At 37.4% G+C, this 18,610-nt stretch overlaps 1 protein-coding gene across 3 annotated transcripts in view; it reads left to right on the top strand.

The window, feature by feature from the left end:
• The window catches only part of Cdk14 (cyclin dependent kinase 14), a 538,666-nt gene that overhangs the window by 451,706 nt on the left and 68,350 nt on the right, over positions 1–18,610 (top strand). The window contains exons 15-16 of one of the 3 annotated variants that reach the window (XM_042684716.1): positions 9,322–9,328; positions 15,128–15,138. The exons of the other annotated variants lie outside the window; for them this stretch is intronic. The gene's annotated coding sequence lies outside the window, so the exon portion shown is untranslated. Of the gene's footprint in view, positions 1–9,321; positions 9,329–15,127; positions 15,139–18,610 lie in introns of those variants that run through there. 3 annotated transcript variants of the gene reach the window in all.

Here is an 18,610-nt window from a genome sequence, read left to right as displayed (position 1 = left end):
AAACCTTTACAAACATTCATTTTCTGTGCAATATATTTTTAAGTTGGAGCTAAGTAGAAGCTTTTTCTCTAGCATCATTTGATTGAAATACACATTAATTTCTCTATAGAATTTTGCATTTTTCAAATCAACTTTCAAGGTTTTAATTTTCTTGCTGTTCTAAATCCAAATGCCTTAGTTTGATTTAAGATGATGCTTAGGAAACATCTTAATATTTCCTTTTCAGAAAAGCCACAGGAAAGCTGGATCCTGAAATAGTTTTCTCAGTCAACAGAAAAAAAAAAATCACTGTTTTTTTTTCTCTTTATACACTTTAAAAACATTTAATCAAATGGGGTCATCTCAGAGAGCAAATAATATAGCCTAATTATTGGACCCATACATCATATGGAACAGCCTTAGTCTGACCAATATCTACATATCAAGTTTCAGATCTTATACAGCAAAAACTCTACCCAAATAAGGTAACTTAGAGAACAGCATGCATTTCCCTGGACTTTGATTTCTTTATTATTGCTGGATTCATTAACTGTTTAGAAAAGACTGTAACATCTTAAGTTTCCCTTGAACATCCTAGCTCTTTGTAAAGCCCAGAGAAATAGGAAAGGAGAGGGAAGAGAGGAAAAACTGGACACTCAGAAGCTGAATGGGGCTAGCATTTTAACTACCTCTCTCTGGCAGAAAACAGTGTGCTAAGGGTGGAAACTGAATTGTGTCACTCAGTCTTTGAAATGATGGACACTAGGCAGACTGTAGTGTTTCAAGTCCTGATACTTCTCCCACACCTCAGTGCCACATTATTTCTTTCCTTGCATACTAAGGTCACTTCAATTATTTAGTTAACAATGCTGAATTTGCATAAATGGGCCTTAGCTGAAAAGCTAATGAGATGTATTGTGCTTTGTAGCAGAAAGCAATTTTGGTTTTAGAATCTTGTTACAAAATTAAATGAAAAGCAAGCCACAAGCACCTAAGTTAAAAGATGAGATTGCTGTCAGAATTCTGAGCTTTGTACATTTTATTATCCTGAAAGATGGTGGTAAACTAAAGATCTCGTAGATTGTTCCCACTCATTTGATCACCATTGAAGGGCAAGATTTTCTAAGTCTGAGAAAGCCTTAAAAATCCATTGGTATTTTCCCCAAAGGAAAAGACTTGGGGATATATTGAATATGCTACATTCATTAGAATCACTTACATTTGCTTCAGATGATATCCAGCATGCCCCTGCGCTGAGCTTAGTTTTCCAGTCATTCTAAACTGGGACGAAGTGTATGCCCACTGTTTTCTTCTCCTTTTACTGAATGGATATGGGGACAAAAATGGCTGCTACTTTTTTGGACATCTGTTTTTATAATTTCTGAAAATAGTGTGTATTCCTTATGAAATATCTCAATGAATCAGTTGGTCTTCACCTCTTATTCAATTCATAGTAAATTTAGAAATATCTATCTAGTACATGAAATAACATTGTTTGGTTCAAGTGCAAGAGGTCAGCTGTGCACACGGTGTTGACCCTTTCCTTGCATTTTTGCATATTCCCTTGGCCTGCCCTTAATAGTTAAGAATCATGACAATGGAAAATGGCTAAACACTTTATGCTTGACTCAGTCACTAAACAATTTCCTAAGATACCACATTAGGTAAAGAGATTCAAATGTATTGATAATATTTATTTTATGTATTTATTGCTCAAGAAGTCTAAATTAAATGACATCAAGATTTAAGGACCAAATTCTTGACAGAACCCAGTGTACTGCTGCTTCAAACGTCAGCAGTATCCTCATACTCAGAGTATGACACTCGTGCTGGATTTTTCAAATCCAGTACCTGGGGCCCATGTATCTACATTTTAAAGAAATCCAAGGGGTCTTGGATGCAGGTGGCTTTTGAAGCACAGGTAGTGAACTCTGAAGTACATAGGCATAATTATATATTTAAGAAGTAAAATAATTAAATTCTTTAGATTAGAATAGGGTAAAGACAAGCTAGGAAAATAATCAGTGCTCTGTCACACAAAGTAAAACAACTCTGTGGCTTCTTCATTTTCCTCTTTCCTTCCTTCCTTGTTTCCTTCCACCTTTATTTCATTCTTTCCTTTGCTTTGAGAGAGAACAGTGTCATGCTGTCCAACATGTAGCATTATGTGCCTATTGAAATGTAATTCTTAATTAGTGTGAAGTTCCTTCCTACAGTAGCAGCACTATGTTTCAAGTGCTCAATAGCTCTTGTGGTACTGACCACCCTGCCAAATAGCTTAGGTACAGAACAGCTTAGGTACATTCCATATCATGAAGTGTTCTACTGCGCAGTGCTAATGAAGAACATTTCTCCCACTTGTCTTTATCCCTCTGCTTCTGAGACTGTCTGCTGCTGAGCTGTTTCTGCTCAGTTCAAACCTTCCTTAAAAATGGCTCTGATTGGAATAATCAGCATCAGGAAGTAGAGAGAGAGGCTGCTGGATCCAGGCACTCAATATGCGTGGCAAGCTGCCTCTAGGTCAGGTTCTGAGCCTGGGTGTGGGAACTGGGTAGCCAGCCTATGCAAAAGATCTTCTCAAAAGAGAGCTCCAAGCTTGGCCATCTCAGAAGCTTCTGTGCAGCACACTATGTGCCTGGAAAGCACCATAACTGGCTTGTGTACTATAAAGTCCAAGTTAGGTCAGTACAGTGTTAATGACGTCAACACTTAGTGTGTGACACTTAGGATATTCTCTGGGTGATAATTTTGGCTATTGACTAATGGTGTTTTAACATCATATCACATTTGCTCAACTATAGATACCAAAGAAGACAATGCCCATTAGAACATAACCATGATATAAAACTTCAAGTATTAAATCTAGGTTTCTTACACTAGCTACAAGATTTCTTTTTTGTTTGTTTGTTTGGGCTTTTGTTTTGTCCTTACAAATGTTATTTTCTATATGATCGTATCGAACAAGCACAGTTTTATTATCTCTATTGCCCCATGCATTTTACACTGCTGGTAAAAGGAGAAACAATTGAACTGTTCTTCATGGTTTTCTCTGAAAAGAAAATCTCTGATTATTGTCAATGTTCCCACAATACAACAGATTGAAAAATGCATCTTATTTGGATAATTGACACACTTTAAGCCATAAATGCATGACACATACTATGAGCCCTAGATGGAGAAGAGGCTGGAATATTGTTCTGTTCTTATCCGCTACCATCCCCCTTTATATCCTTTTGTGCCAAATGGTCTCTCATCTCTGTAAATTCTAATTCAACAAGGCTACAGAAGTTTATCTTCTCTGCACCTATTGGCTCCTCCTCTTTTGAGTTATCTCTTTTCTGTACTGTACCATCACTATCCCTGTCCCCAACTCTATGGATGAGAGTAAGAGATCTAGACATTCACTAGGCATCTAATCTGCTTAATTATGAACTAGAATTGTCATAAAGCAGAATGAAAATAAAGTTACACCATGATTTACCCAGAGTACATTGATAAAGTACTTAGGGATTTTTTTTATATTAACATGAACTCAGATCTATAGAGAAGTTTCAAGAATAGCATAAAGAATCCGGGTAATATTCAGTCACATTCCTTAAATGTTAATATTTCACATTTGTTACCTTTGTTTTATCGTAGTCATCTTTTTGTTTTCTCCCCAATCCTCTCACACACATGTACACACACACACACACACACACACACACACACACACACAGAATGTTTCTCAAAATCATATATATTATTCACATGCTGGTTTTTATCTTTAAATATGTCATTGTGTATCTTGAAAACAAAATTCAGAGTGATTATTTTCAAATTAAAAATATTGACAATAGTTTTTTCATTTTTCATTCTCTGATTGGAGAAATTTTTTTATTGTGAAAATACTGTACAGACGGGTTACAATTACATGGGCAAGATAATGAGTACATTTCTTATCAAGCATTGTTGCCTCCTCCTTTGTTTCCCCTTCCCATCCCATCTCCCCTATCTCCCTCAACCCCCCCCCACCAAAGTTGTAAAGTTTGTTTTTTGAGATAACGACTTGTACATCTCATTGTTGCAATGGGTCCACCTGTATCCCTATTTAAACGATTTGTTTTTTCCTTTCCCCTCCACAAATTATACCAACCTCAAATACAGTGAAAGCAGGGGTTATACCATGGGGGAGGGACATACAAAGCAGCAAAAAAATAATCTTATAAATGTGTTAGAAACAATTGCATGAAAGAAAAAAACATTTGAATACATATCTTAAGGTTCATTTCCCTAACATAAACTTATCTGACCTTTTCTGCTTGACTCAGACATATACTAGTTATTACAAATAAGGGAAACCATGGGACCTATGTTTCTTTGGGCCTGGCTTACTTCACTTAATATAATTTTTTCCAAGTCTTTCCATTTCCTAACAAATGGAGCAATGTCATTCTGTCTGATGGAGGCATAGAATTCCACTGTGTATATATACCACATTTTCTTGATCCATTCATCTACTGAGGGGCATCTGGGTTGGTTTGATTGGAGAAATTTTTAAAGGAAAATGCAAAAAGAAAGAAAACCAGTTTGTTACTTCCTTCAAACGGTAGTTATTTTGTCCATAGGGCCTTGAAAATTGACTATACTTTTGTGATTCAGCACTTCCAGATTTAATGAGTTTTCAAATTAGGATTCAGGGAAGATTGAGAATATAACCTTACAGTTTATATTTTATGGATTTTTAAAACCCAAATGATTTTCTTAGGGATTATTTAGCCAACAGCAGTATAGGAACAAGCTTTCTTATAGATGGTTGACACAAGATATGTTATAGGTATGGCTGGTAATCAAGATATCCATTATAATGTTTGACCAAACTGTTAGAAGTTAGCGTTCACCTAGAGTTTGCAGTTATGCACCATCCAGGCACCTGTTTTCCCTTTTAATTTAATGTTGGTTTTTATGGATTTGGGAGATACAGGGAATCGTCTATGCCCTAAGTGCACTGTATTGTATTATTAATACCAGGATAGTAGCTGAGTTCCCACTAGACCATCTTTGTGGTCTGCTGGTACTCTAAGAAGTGCCTGAGCATAAAAGGAGGCTGTTTGAGCTTAAGTGGGCTGATCGTCTGGCGTGACATTTGAATGCAAGGAGGACAATGTCTAAATGACAATGTTGAGAAGGGAAGGCAGAAAGAAGCTCAAATACAATCTCCCTTGTCCCACAGATACTCATCCTGTGATGTTCCTTGAGTGGGAGCTTTGTTTGGGTAGAATTGGGGGGAGGTAAATCGAGGAGGGGCCCTACAAGAAAACTGAAGCCTTCAGATCTATAGATATATTAAAATTCTAGACAGATAGAAAGTGTAATGTAAAACAGAACCAGAATGTGTCTAATAAACAAAGTTAAACATTTTAGCTAAATTATTACAATCATAATTACCAAACTATTTGTCATACTCTGAGTCTCCCCTATGAGTAAGGCTTTTAAAAGCATCAAATTGGTTGTGCAAATGAGTAAATTATGGAATCTCTTTTGGAAGTTAGGGTAGCCACTGTTTCTGTTAACCTACACATTGCACACCTGCACACAGAAGAAAAAACAGCATACTTTTTAAACAGTCTTAGAGTTCTTAGGATAATATTGTAGCTTAGTTAAAGGATTTACCTTTACATTTAAGGAAATAATAAATATATAAAGATTTGGACAAAAAAATGAAATGTGAAGAAATTGGTGAAAATTTACCTCATAATCAACATTACCAAGCTTGTAATAAAAATATTGTAAGTGTACATACATGGATGAAATTTTTCCCTGAAAATTATCATCCTTCTTTCAATGTAGCTTGTGTTATGTATCATGCCCTTGGATTTTTAGTTGCTCTGGATTATCATTTTCAATATGCAATTAGTTAAATGCCCTCAATTACATATAATAATTACTATAAATGGGGCTACTGGCCTAATTACCATACATGAGGAAAGATGTATGATTATCATGTGCAGCTAAATAATATGCAGTGTTTATTTTACATTATTTTATACAATGGTGGAATGATAACACCCAATTATGTTGTATCACCACTTGGTCAACAAATCTAGTCCATATTAAGATCCATAGAGTCGTGATCCATTGCCAATTTAACCACCTACTGGATCTTTTTTTATGGGCTTTCTGTGAGCTGGGGGCCCAATAAGTTTAACTATAATTTAAAGAAACGGATTCTGCACAAACAGGACAAATCTGAATGGAAAAATAGTTTACCTCTATTAAGGATGCCCAGATTATTCTGTTTTGTTGATGTCAAGAATTTAATCCTCTCTGAGCCCAATACTAACCTGCACCATACCTGTTCTCTTTTATGTGAATATGTGCAAAAACAACATCCATAACTAGTGGCAGTATTTAAAATATGCCTGAGAAAAAAAGAAGGCTTTTCTTTCCTGTGACTAACATTATAATCATCCCTAGTTTACAAATGCACACTTAACGAGCTTATAGCATATAATTAATTCTGCAAAGGATGCTGTTTGACAGAATGGGATTATGAGAATTGCATATTGATAATGGCAGGAGAAATAAATCTGTTTTCTCTCAGTGAGGTGGGGTATTCTTGTGTTCTTTAGAAACTGGCACATCTCAGAGGTGTTGCTCTCAAAATGATCTCAGGAAGGAAAGAAATCAGTAATTACAGAGCCAGGCATTCAGTTGTGTCCTAATTTTCCCACCAGTTTTTCAGTGTTTCAGCTGCCTCAGAGACTTAAAGTATTCTCATTAGGTATCTGCAGAGGCAGCAGCCTCGCAGACTCCCTCATTCTCTCACTAGCTTTTCCTTTTTTTCCCCCTTCCATTCCTGCCTTGGGAGTGACTGTGAAGATCATTTGCTGGAATGATTGGCAGGTTAGAGGATTCGATCAGATGAGTTCCTCTTAGTGCAGGTCAAAAAGGCTAGTTAGCAGGAGCTGTCGAAAAATGCCAGCAGCATTCGAAATGGGAAATGTCATGACTTCCAGGCAGGGGGTGCCACCTGGAACAGAAAGCCCTCAGCTCATTAGCAAGTTACAGGATGTGGGCTTAACTGGAGGGAGCAGGGAAGGAAAGATAATACCCAATAGGGAAAATGATTGTGAAGTGGAATTGATTTCATGTATAATTTGTTTATCACTAGAGGGGACAAATGCTGTCCTTCTGACATAAGCGGAGGAGTGTGGACTATGAATGAAGCAACTTAGCATAATCTCCAGGTTGAGCTTTGGATTTAAAGAATGCAAACTTCTTTATTCTTAACTGTGGAAATGATCAGGTCATGTTACATTAATTAAAGCTGACATACTCTCAAATGTTTTATCTAGGCAATTGTGGCAATTTGACAGAAATGGATAGAGAATAAGAGGGATTTTTCCCCCTTCTGTTAGTGTGGAAGACTAGCTCAGTTGCATACTGAATTATAACAGGGCTGGTATTTCTATTCAGTGGTTAGCTAGGCCACACAAATCAAACTGGGATTTCTGATTCACATGTTATCTCATTGGTAGAGGCAACCATGAGCCTTTTGGGAGATTTAGATATAATCCTCGTTAAAACAGATATGTGTATTTAGAATATGACTGTGTAATATTTTGATACATAGTTAATCTACAGTTTTTTTTTAAAGGGGAGTGCTGTAATTTCACTACTGCCTACATGTCAGTTCATGTAGAAGTGTTATGGACTCAACAGTTTATAATACCTTATTTACAAATAATACTAAACTGAGAAGTATTTATAGTGTAAATTAACCTGCAGCTTGTAAAACGAGGGTGTAATGGTGACAAAGAGGCAGTATTTCCTAATATCTATCCACGCTAAGCTCTGAATTTAAGGCTCCTGCTATTTTCACGATGTATTAAATAGGCCTTAGTATAAAGCCATTTCCTCCATAAATTCCATTAGAAAATATATTTTCTTTTGATAAGAAACTTTAACGATATCATTTATCTTTCACATGGGGATCTTCATCTTGTTATTTGAAGTCCCAAATGCCACAGCTGGAAGGCTTTGTGGCTGACCACTAAAGGATGTTTACTTAGCATCCCGATTCTGGTTAAAACATATATTTTCAAAATGTCTTTGCCTTGAGTTTCTCTTTTCTCTTCAATATTGAAGCATTTTATGAGGCAATTATTAAATAGCCAAGGCTTGTTTTATCAAACAGTCTCAGACTGCTGTCTCTTGTGAATAGGAATCTTAAACCCTTCCAGTCAAAACACTGGTGCAAAATTCCTTCTATTCTGCATTCAGCATAAAAAGCTTAGAACTAAGCTTTGGTATATAGCTGTCAAAATAGATGGCAGCATTAGTTCTGTCAAATCTAAAAATTTTAACATCACTGTGAATCCATTCATTCTCTCATTTTGAAATTTTCTTGTGTGGTTCAAAAGCTGGCCTCCAATTTTTTTTTAAACAGTACACCTGATGTTAACACTTTGCACCAATGAACCTCAATTTCCCCAATGACAGACTTACTTAAAAAAACCTGTTTTGAGGGAAAACATTTTCAGAATTTTTTAAATAAAGGAATTTGAGGCTGGGGATGTAACTCAGTGATAATACACTTGCCCAGCATTTGTGAGGCCCTATGTTTGATCTCTAGCACCACAAAACAAACAATCAAAACAACAGCAACCAGAGAGAGAAAAAGAGAAGGGGGGGAGGGAGAGGGAAGAAGGGAGAAAGGGAAGGAAGGAGGGAGGGAGGGAAGGAAGGAGGATGGGAAGAGAAAAAAGAAAGAGAGGAGAAAGAAGGAGGAAGGAACACAGGAAGGAAGGAAGGAAGGAAGGAAGGAAGGAAGGAAGGAAGGAAGGAAGAGAGGGAGGGAGGGAGGGAGGAACTGAGTATGGTTTTAGGAGTGAATTTTTCAGCTCACAGTTAAGTGCCTTACTTCTCAGGACAAGCAAGCCTGGGTGGCTCACTATGTGGAATTGTATATACCAGGTCTTGCTGTCTACTCTTTCTCCCATTCCTTGCCCTGGACTCACTTCCAAAGTGAGTTTGTGTTCGCTAACTTTATAGACTTAAGAATCATGGGTGGATAGTGTCAGTGTGCTAAAAGGCTCCCCTTCAGGTTTGGGATTCTCCTTAGGTCCCTAAAATAGGTTTCCTGGGGTAGGTTCTAAGGAAAGACATGGCATCCTCATAAATGTACTCTGTATCAACCTCAAAGAATGGTCCAGTATCCTTACAGATCCCCAGCAGCAGTAGGTGGTCAAAACACCCTTTAGAAGAATATTCAGATATTCTCTATATGGGGCAGTCATGGCACCTGCAGTAGTGGTACCAAAGCAGTCGTGAGAAACTCACTGACTCCTCAGTCCAAAGCACAGTGGTGGTACCAGACAGCATTCCTGGCCACTAAATTCTTCACTACCCCACAGTTACAATTAAAAATGAAACAGACCAGGTCTGGTCACTCATGCCTACCATTCTAGTTAATCAAGTGGCTGAGATCTGAAAATGTAATTCAAAGCTAGCCCAGGCAGGAAAGTTTGTGATACTCTGATGTCAACCAGCATGTCTCGTGTCAAGCCTTGAACATAAAAGTTCACCCTAAGTTCAAGCCCAGGAACATTCTCTCTCTCTCTCTCTCTCTCTCTCTCTCTCTCATCTTACTCTCTCTCTCTCTCACACACACACACACACACACACACACACGCACACACATGTTTCTTGGAACGATTGTGTATGTCTAACTACTATGCTTGTTTCAGGGAAAAGCCCTTTACGAGTTATTTTAGTTAAGTTGAACTATCTGTTTTATTTTTCCTACAGCACAGTTTTTACAAGGAAAAAAATGATCAAAAGTTTATATTTATTAAGACTTGGGGCCCTGTTTCACCGACATTTTCTCAAAAACTAAGCAAAACATGAACTTGTCATTCAGGAAAACAACCAAAAATATTTGTTGCCAGTAATAACATTAGAATTTTCAATACAAAAATAGAATTTGAAGAAACTATAGAAAACTTTGATTTGACACTGTGAGCCAATCAGTTTCCCCAAAGACTTTTCTAATGTGATTGCCAGTGATATAACCAAATGGGATTTTTTTATACTCTCTAAAGTGATATATATTAACATTTGAAAGATCTGCTTAAGCCATTGAATCAGTTCTCTCTAATGATCAAAACATGATGTTAGCAAAGTCATGCAGGGGTTAAATAGTCACTGAAAGTGTAAAAACAACTAATAGAGTTAAAATATAACAATGCAAAGAGTTGACTGAAATAGTTTATATTCCTCTTTTTAAGACATTGCCACATTTGTTTTGTTGTACTCTACAAACTATATTCTTTCTATAGATAATATATCCAAAGTTTGTAATGTTTGTAGTTTGAAGAGTTATATATGTATTTATAACTATAAATATAGATAGATCTATCATAGAGCTATATTTATAGATCTATCTATTTATAGATCTATTATAGATCTATAGATCTATCTATCATAGCTCTATTTATCTATCTATCTATCTATCTATCTAGTTATCTGAACAGGCTATTAAAATACTTCTTCCTTTTCCATCTATGTCAGAGATTTGCTTCAATAGAAACAGCAAACTGACTGAATGCAAAAGGAGATCCGAGAACCTCATTCTCTTTTATTCTACCAGACATTAGAAATCCTTGAATAATTATAAAGCCATGCAAACCCTCTCATTAAACATTGACAAAAATATTGTCATTAATTAAAATAACACTTTGACATTAAGATGTAATGGTTTTTTTAGTTTCGTTGTTAGACTTAACAATTTTAATTTTGAGTGTTAAGCTATAGTCAATGTAAGCAAAGGTTCTTTGAGTGTCCTCCACAGTGCTTCGAGTATAAAGAAGTGTTGAGACCAGAGAGTGAGAAGCACTGTTGTACAACTGCACTGTTTCATGTTTACTATACCTATTAATTAATTTTTCACTGATTCCCTCCTTGAAGAAGTTTTATTCTTCACTACAATTTTTGTTATATAAAATTACTCCACTTCTATCAATATAAAATATTAAATTCTCTGGGGCACAACAAACAAAAGTTTGTGTTCACACAGGTATCATCTGAAAAATCATAGTAAATTGCCATGTACTGCACCCCTTCATGTTTAGGGTAGACCAGTTCCTTAAAAGACTTTTGGTGTACACACACACACACACACACACACACACACACACACACACACACGCATGTATGTATGTATGCTGAGTTTGGGACAATGACTTTCCTCTTGATATCCAGTAAGCTTGATCTTCTTGTGAGAGCCACTAGCCATATGATACGTCAGGCCATTTGGCATAGCTGGATTGTAAGGTGCAGAGAGGCTCTCATTAGAGCCTAGATGCGACACTGCATGCATGCAGAATTATTGCCAGAAGTGACTTTTCCTAACACAGTTGCTATGAAGTCATTCATGAAAATCTGGATTCATTTTGGGGTTCCGAATCCAAAACAACTACTCATCATGAGTAGCAGTCAGATCAGGGATGTATTTTCCAAAGTCTTTAACTATGAAATACTTTCAGATTTACACATGAGTCGTAAAGCCATTACAAACATTCTCTATTGCCTTGGCACACTCATCTAAGAACTTAACATAAATACCATACAACAAATTGCAGTACTTTTTGGATTGCGTTTATTTTCACATTCATGTCCTCCTTCTGTTCCAGAAGCCCAACCAGGATACCACATGTATTTAATACCCTTGTCTCCTTCATCTAATCTGTGAGAGTTTCTCAAACCTCTCCTTGTTTTTCATGACTTTAATGCTTTTTAGGACACCTGCTTAGATATTTTGTGGAGTGTTTAATATGATTTCCCATGAGGAAATGTGTATGAATTGCTGGTCAGGTTTAACAGTATTTTTTTCATGATTAGTCTGCGGTTGGTTATGGGTTTGGAGAAAGACCACTAGTAATATACACTGCCCTTCTCATCCTATCATTTTGGGAAATACATGATACCTACATGACCACACTATCAATGTGAACATTGATCACTCAGTTAAGGCAGACAATGAGTATAACCAGAAAGTAAAGTCAGAGAAACAAGAGCTCTGCCATAGGCTCTCAGTCAAACAGAAGGAATTCAAGATGGTTCCTGGAATTGAGGCCAAGTCTGCCTCACATCAGCATCAGGAAAAAAAAAAGAAATTATTCTTAAAGACTGACTTTTTAACACAAAATGAGTGGAAACTGAGAGAAGCCATCAAACAAGTGAGTTTAGAACACTGATACACTGCAGCATTTACCTTCAGTCATGGGATTTGGCAAGATGTGTGGCTCAGGGGGAAATATATTTTGTGGACATGAATAAATGAGTGGCTATTCTTCAAATGTTTAGAGGAAAGCAAGTTTCAGTCCCTCGCTAATGAAGTCATCAATATAGTTCTTCAACTCAGTTCATTTGTCTTTACCATAACCTAAGCCTCAGAGTACAGAGACTTGTTTCTTATTTTATCTTTATTTCATATTCTTCTCCTCCATCTCTAAGCATGGCACATGGTCTATTCCCACTATACAATTTTAAATTTTGACTAAAAAGTCAATATCCAACTGCCTGCCCATATCATCATCTTCAGTCTTTCAGCAAATATTTTCTCATCAATCACTATATTGATGCTGTATGCAGAAGTAACTAAAAAGGACCACATCTAGCTTCCAAACACAGTTTAGGAATATTACAGTCTAGTTAAATGTCAGACTATAATAGAAGTCTGCATGAACATACATGAGAGGACAAATGAGGGAATTATTATTTTTGATGACAGGTTTGTAGAAGTTTTCCCACTTAGAACAAAAGGTAGCTTAGCTTTTGGATGGACCTGAAGGATAAGGAGGGTGTTTTCAAACAAATGAGACAGATACCAAAAGTGAAGTCCTCTCCCACAGTGCCACATTCTTCAGCAGTGGTTTGGTAAAGGGCAGGGAGTCTTGGGAGTGAGCCCCGATGAGACTATAAATGTAAGCTGAAGCTAGCTTGGGAAAGGTCTTGAATGATAGGCTGAAGAACTTAGATTTTAATGTGATTGCCTGTGGGGAAATGTGTCTGAATTCCTGGTCAGATTCAGAAGAAATGAAAACATCTTAAAGCTAGAAGATCCTTTAAGAAGCATTTAACAACTCTGAAAGATTTTTTTTCACTTATCATGATAGAGACACTGTCTTAAGAAGTAAAGAAAATGCACAAAATTCCCTTCACATTTCTGTCTACCAAAATGTTAGAAAGTTTGCTAGCACTTAACCTGTTCTGTGGGCTAAAATTTATTCAACCCTCAGCCCCCAAATTTTGTGGCTTGAACAGGGGGGGCTTTAATTTAGCATTTATCAAAAAGGTATTAAGTATGTTTCTTGAAAAGTTACACATAAATTATTTATTTTAGTTGAAGGAATATTTCTTCGTTGTTAGCACATCTTTTCGTAAATGAATTACAACCTTTTAAGCTGGTTTCAAATGTACAGAATTCCATAGATTAAAACACATTGATACTGTGTAGGGGAAATGGAAAAACTAACGTGAGGCAAATTGTTTTTCAGGTATAAAAAATTAAGATCATTTTCAAAGTTGAAAAACTATTGAAAAATCAAAGCCTTCAGTTTTCTTCAGTGTCTGGTATGTCTGGTAGTCATATTGTTAAAATTACCTCATAACTTTTGGCGGTGGCTCTTATGATTAGGGAAACACATTGTCATGATGTGATAAAACACTATTTTGCTTGTGTTTATAAAATTTCTGTGTAGCAAATATAACTAAAAGGAAAGACATTAAACCTCTACATTCTTGCTTTTGGTTTTACACTTTTTTTGGTACAGTTAGGAAAGTTCGTTAATGGACAATTAGATAGTCATAGAAGGCTTTCTCTAGAACGCCAACTTCACAATTCCCTTTAATGGCCCTAGATTTTTTTTGTATGTTTTCTCATTCCCACACTTTTGGATACATGATGACAAGTCCTAAACTAAGCTAACTGAAATCATTTTACAAACACAGGGAATCTTATGAGTTAACATTTAAAGTATTCTCTGTTACCCCTATGAAAGGCTGCTAAATTAATACTAGAAACAGTAGTATCCAGATGATTAGGAAACAGCATGGAATCATGATTTAGTCAGAAGCTAAAAGAGCTAATGTAGTTATGTCTATGTCAGCATAAGATTTTGGGACTTCTTCACCTCCTGCCTATTGCAATGGGTTTTCAAAAGCCAGGCTTTTTTAGTCTTTTTAGTAAAACAGTCCATTTGGTTTTTTGTTTGTTTGGATTTCTTTAGTGGTAATGGAGTTTGAACTCGGGACTTTACACTTGCTAGAGAAGTGCTCTACCACTTGAGCCATGCCCCAAACAGTATATACATTCCCTCATAAATAGTTAAGTCTAAGTCCACAACAGTGCTTTGTGGATTAAGTGGATGGCAATGCTGCAAGACCTAGGTTCCAGATTATTCCACCAGGCCATAGCAAAACAGCGCGTGACTGACGAAAAGTCTTCCAGGCAAAGGAAATCTGTCATCTCACCCAGTGCCCCAAATACCTGCTGATCATGGTGGTGGTGTTATGCCTCCATCAGCGTCTTTAGTGATCCACTGCCCACTTGTTAGGACCTGAAACTATATGTAACAGGTCAAAAATTAAGATTCTTGACCTTATTTCTGTTTTGTTTACAGCGTAAGAAGAAGAAGAGAAGGTCGTTATCTTTTCTCTGTACCCTTTGTAATTCAAAATTAATTTTGAGAAGAATTATACATTAAGAAAGTGACTTTGTATAATTTTTTATATTACGTATATGTACAAAGATGTGTGAGGGCCAAAATAGCTTATTATATGGCCATTTTACAAAAAGAAAATACTCAAATGTGCATAGGTGTGTATTTATATGCATGTATATCCAGTCAAGAATAACGTGTTTCATTTGTAACTTTTCACTTTCCACACAGTGCTTTGTCATTCAGTATGCCTAAGCTTTTCATCTGTCTCTTTCCCTGTAGTTTCCCATTTCTAACATCATTGCCTCTCTTTATTCCAGGGAGGAGGAGAAAAAAACAAAATTGGAGGTAGGAGTGAAGAGAAGGCAGAGGGAAGATGATTGCTGAGGGGAGAACATATTTAAATGAAAAGCGGGATGAATGGTTCGCTTGTTGGCTTTTAGCACAATTGCCATACCTTAGGAAATAGGCAAGAGTAGTTCATTACAACTGAGGCGCTTTTAGATGGTGGCAGGCCAGCTCTGACTGTCACAGCTCTGAAAGATGCTCAATTGGGAGGCTGGTCCTTACTAGGCAGTTAACGTTCTGCCACATGAGCCAGACAGAAAAGATAGCTGGGTAAGAGTTGCTTCACACAAGGGAGCCACAGATAGCATTTGCATAGTTTTCCTGCAAAGGGGGTTTAATCGAAAGAAAGAAGGAGTTTTCAGTATTGTCAGTCTGGCTTTGTTCAGGGTGAAGAGCAGAGGGAGACCAGCTAATGGGGGCCTTTCTCAAAGCCTTGGTCTCAGCCTTGAAGTTGTTCTAGAAAACTTAGGTTCTTGAGGGATGTTTGCATACTATTGTCTGTTTGAAGATCTTCTAAACCCAAAGGGCTCAAAGTATTCCCCTTTGCCTGTTCAAAAGAAGGGAATTTGTGTGGTAGAAATGACTCGTGTTGCAGACTAAACTCAAGCACCCTTTGTTCTTGAACAAAATACTCTGAAGTTCCAAGGGTGCCTTTTTAGGGCCGGACTGAGTCGTATTATAAAAGTCTTTGCAGGCCAAAAAACTCCACTTGTCTTTAACTTGTGTGTATGTGTGTGTGTGCGCGCGCACGCGTGCGTGCCTGTGCATGTGCACGCATGCACATGTGTGTAAACTTATGTGTATGTAAGTATATATACACACATATATATGTGTGTATATACATATATATTATTATAAATATATGTATTAAAGTAGCAGTTGTACAAAGGAGTTACCACTTAACAGAGCAATCAGTATATATCAATACAATATATCTTGATCATCACCCTTTTTAACATTTTCACCCATCCTTCCCCTACTCATCCCCGCCCTCCCTTTTCATAATTTTGTAGGATATACAGGCTCTAAGGAGGCCTTAACACCCTTCCAAGAGAGATGACTCAAAAAAAACCCATAAATAAAAAAAACAATTATTTATGGACTATCATGGATCATTTCAGCCCCCATTTCCTTACAACATCTTTTCAGTTGGTAGTTTTTATGTCAAAAGTTTAGGTAGCTGGGCATCAGTGGGCTAATGCCTATAATCCTAGCTACTCAGGAGGCTGAGATCTGGGGATCATGGTTCAAAGTTAATCCAGGAAGAAAAGTCCCCATGAGATTCTTTCTTCCAATTAACTATTCAAAAACTGAAAGTGGAACTGTGGCTCAAAGTGGTAGAGCGCTAACCTTGAGTACAAAGAGGCTCAGGGATAATGCCTAGGCCCTGAGTTCAAGCCCCACAACTGACCAAACAAAAAAAAGTTGAGGTAATTTTTTTACACACTTTCCAGTATAAAATATCTAGCAAGGGGTAGAAGGGTGGATAGTGGGGAGGGGGGCTGGGGGGAGATGGGAAGGGATGGGAAGGGGAAACAAAGGAGGAGGCTACAATGCTTGATAAGAAATGTACTGATTACCTTGCCCATGTAATTGTAGCCCCTCTGTACAGTATTTTCACAATAAAAAAAAAATATCTAGCAAGATAATCTTCTGATTTGGGTCTGTGTCCAATTTTTTTTAAACACTACCTTCTTTTTCTAAAATATGCGTCGTGGTCTATGATACTCTATGATAGTCTACCCTTTGTGGTTTTTTCCTAATAATCTATGCATATATAATTAGGGGTGTGTATCTGTGATACATGCTCTGAGTCATATTGCCATTTTTGGGCCAGAAATCAGGGCTTGTTTCAACTTGAGTTGTTGATCTGAGCCTAGGACCCTATCTATCTTCCTTCCTTCCTTCCTTCCTTCCTTCCTTCCTTCCTTTCTTCCTTCCTTCCTTCCTTCTTTCCTTCCTTCCTTCCTTCCTTCCTTCCTTCCTTCCTTCCTTCCTTCCTTCCTTCCTTCCTTCCTTCCTTCCTTTCTTCCTTCCTTCTTTCCTTCCTTCCTTTCTTTCTTTCCTTCTTTTTCTTTCTTTCTTTCTTTCCTTTTTTTTGGTCAGTCGTGGGGCTTGAACTCTGAGCCTGGGTTCTGTCCCTGAGCTCTTCACTCAAAGAGGGAGCACTCTACCACTTTGAGGCATAGCGCCACTTCCAGTTTTCTGGTGGTTAATTGGAGATAAGAGTCTCACAGACTTTCTTTCCCCAGCTGGCTTTGAACTGCAATCATCAGATCCCAGCCTCCTGAGTAGCTAGGATTACAGGCATGAGCCACCAGCACCCAGCTATAATTCTGTTTTTTTTATTTTAATTTTAATTTTTTATTGTCAAGGTGATGTACAGAGGGGTTACAATTACATAAATAAGGTAATATATACATGTCTTCTCAAACTTGTTACCCCTTCCCTCATTTTTCTCCTACTTACCCTTTTCCCCCAATCTCCCCCCAGTTGTACAGATCATTTCCAACATATGTCTTGTGAGTATCGCTGTTGCATACGTTTCCCTTGTGTCCTTTGTCTCATCATTCTGTTGTTCCCCTTCCCTTCCCTAATTCAGATAAACGTATATACAATACAGTGACAAATACAGGATATACCATAGGGGGAAGAACATACAAACAAAACAAGAAATCACAGAGTACATTAAAAAACAACAACAACAAAGAAAAACCTCTTATGTCCATGTCTTGGAGTTCATTTCACTTAGTATCATCTTATATGGTCATATATATGTAGCTATTCTGCTCATCTGCTAAGGTTATCCTAGATGTATGCTATTTACTGCAAATAAGGGGGAAACCATGGACCTATATTTCTTTGGGTCTGGCTTACTTCACTTAATATGATTTTTTCCAAGTCTTTTCATTTCCTTGCAAATGGTACCATGCTAAAGCTACCAGTACAACTGTGTTTATCGTAGGATTTTCACCGGCTATAATTTTTTGTTGTTGTCGTTGGTCGTGGGGTTTGTTCTCTGGGCCTGGGCGCTTTCACTGAGTTCTTCAGCCAAGGCGAGCGCTCTACCGGTTGAGCCACAGCACCACTTCCTGTTTTCTAGTGGTTTATTGGAGATAAGACTCTCACAGACTTTCCTGCCCAGTCTGGCTTTGAACTGTGATCCTCAGATTTCAGCCTCCTGAGTAGCTAGGATTATAGGCTTGGGCCACTGGTTCCCGGCTCTATAGTTCTTATAGCTAAGAAAAATATGCACTCAAGGGGCTAGGAAGGTGGCTTAGTGTAGAGTGCTTGCATTGCATGCATGGGGCCCTGGGTTTGATTTCTCTATACCATATAAGCAGAAAAAGCTGGAAGAGATGCTGTGGCTCAAGTGATAGAATGCTAGCCTTAAGCTGAAGAGCTGAGGGACAGCAGCCCGGCTCAGAGTTCAGGGTCCATTACCAGCCAAAAAAAAAAATTCATTCAAAACACATACTCTGTAAGATTGTTTTTAAATGCAGTGTATTTACAAGGGTAATATGGAAAGTTGTGAGTTGCTTTTAAATTTATGATTTTCCACATGGAACGGTTTCAAA

The sequence above is a fragment of the Dipodomys spectabilis genome, unplaced genomic scaffold (genome assembly GCF_019054845.1).
Source record: "Dipodomys spectabilis isolate Male_0828 unplaced genomic scaffold, ASM1905484v1 ptg000089l, whole genome shotgun sequence".
In the NCBI taxonomy this organism is placed as follows: Eukaryota; Metazoa; Chordata; class Mammalia; order Rodentia; family Heteromyidae; genus Dipodomys; species Dipodomys spectabilis.
Note: the sequence above shows the minus strand (reverse complement) of the source record. Positions and strands in the feature narration are given on the sequence as shown.